General features: G+C 21.3%; 2 pseudogenes; one reads left to right on the top strand and one right to left on the bottom strand.

Moving 5' to 3' along the window:
• LOC108760993 (NADH-ubiquinone oxidoreductase chain 4-like) overlaps positions 1–1,417 on the top strand; it is a 9,784-nt pseudogene extending 8,367 nt beyond the window's left edge.
• Positions 99–812, bottom strand: LOC108760991 (cytochrome b-like; annotated as a pseudogene).
• Positions 1,418–1,816: the final 399 nt, after the last annotated feature.

Genomic DNA, 1,816 nt, shown 5'->3' with positions numbered 1-1,816 from the left:
CCAGCCATTATATAGACAGCCAGCCAGCCAGCCAGCCAGCCAGCCAGCCAGCCATTATATAGACAGCCAGCCAGCCAGCCAGCCAGCCAGCCATTAATAATAATAATAAAGAAAATAAAAAGAATAATGATAAATCCAAAGAGATCTTTAATGGTAAAATAAATGTGAAAGGGAATTTTATGTAGATTTCTGTTTATTCCAAGGGGGTTGGTGGAGCCGGTAGAATGAAGAAAGAAAAGATGTATAAAAATTAAAGAAATAATAATAAAAGGTAGAATAAAGTGAAAGGAAAAAAAACGATTTAGGGTAGAATTATTAATAGAAAATCCACCTCAGATTCATATTACTAATATATTTCCAATATAGGGAATAGTTGATATTAAATTGGTAATTACGGTTCCTCCTCAAAAGGATATTTGGCCTCATGGAAGAACATACCCTAAAAAGGCTGTTGTTATTGAAATTAAAAAAATTGAAATTCCAGATAATCAAGTGTATGAGAGATTATAAGAAGAATAATAAATATTTCGTCCGATATGAATATATATACATATAAAAAATATAGATGCACCGTTTATATAAATATTATGTATAATTCATCCATTGGGGACATTTTGAATAATATGAATTATTCTATTGAATGCAATAGAAATATTAGGACAATAATGAATAGAAAGAAAGATTCCTCTAATAATTTGAATAATTAAAAATAAGCCAAGTATTGATCCGAAATTTCATCAGTAAGAAATATTAATTGGGGTCGGTAGTTTAAGTGTTGAGTTTAAAAAAGGTTTAATAAAAGATTTTTTCATAAATTTGAATTATATAAGTTGTAATTTAAAATGAATTTAAAATATTTATTGTTTAAAATTAATTAATTTTACGTAATGAGGATGATTTGATAGAACAAATTTTAATAATTATAAATATGGATAATAAAAGGAAAAGTATTGATATAAGGGTAATATTATTGAAAGGATATAGATAGATTTTAGTAACATTTAGAAATATTTTTTCATTACTTAATGAATAAAGAGGTATGTTTGTAATATTTGAATTTATTGAAGTTAAATAAAAAGGGTAATTAATGTTAGGATAATTAAAATAAGGAAGGTTTAATGAATGAGGAAAGTAGGATCATTGAAAATATATTAAAATAGTTATATTTATTGAAAAAATTATGATAATAAGGGTATTAAAGGTGTAAGAAGATTTAGAATTAGAAATTAAACTTATAAAGTATAAAAATATAATAAATAAACCTCTAATTAAAGTTAAAAATAAGATAATTGAGTATAAGTAGATTTTTGATCATAGAGATATAATTGTAAAGATTAATAAAGAATAAATAATTATTAAAATAATTAAGGAATTTAAAGGTAAATAATTAAATTTAAAAATAAAGATAATTAGATATATTAAAAAGATGATAGAATAGAAGAGATTAGATTAGATAATTTAGTCATAAAATATAGATTATTTTTAATTATAATAGTATGATTGATTGAGAGGATTAATAGATAAAATAATTTAATTTTAATGAAAATAAGTAATTGAATGAGATATATTAATTAAAATTTTAATAACAAAAAATAATTTATTATTAAACAAACAAAAATTAATGAGAACATTAATTTTGGGGATTAAAGGTATATAAATAAGAAAATATTTTTTTGATTAAATATTGAATAAAAAATTGTTTATTCTAGGTAGACATAATTAATTGTTTTAATAAATATATATATATCTTTAATTTACAAAATTAATATTTTAAAATAAACTATAAAACATTTTTTTAGATATTATAATTTATATA

Source organism: Trachymyrmex cornetzi, unplaced genomic scaffold, assembly GCF_001594075.2.
Source record: "Trachymyrmex cornetzi isolate Tcor2-1 unplaced genomic scaffold, Tcor1.1 scaffold2337, whole genome shotgun sequence".
NCBI lineage: Eukaryota > Metazoa > Arthropoda > Insecta > Hymenoptera > Formicidae > Trachymyrmex > Trachymyrmex cornetzi.
This window is presented reverse-complemented; position numbering and strand designations above follow the sequence as displayed.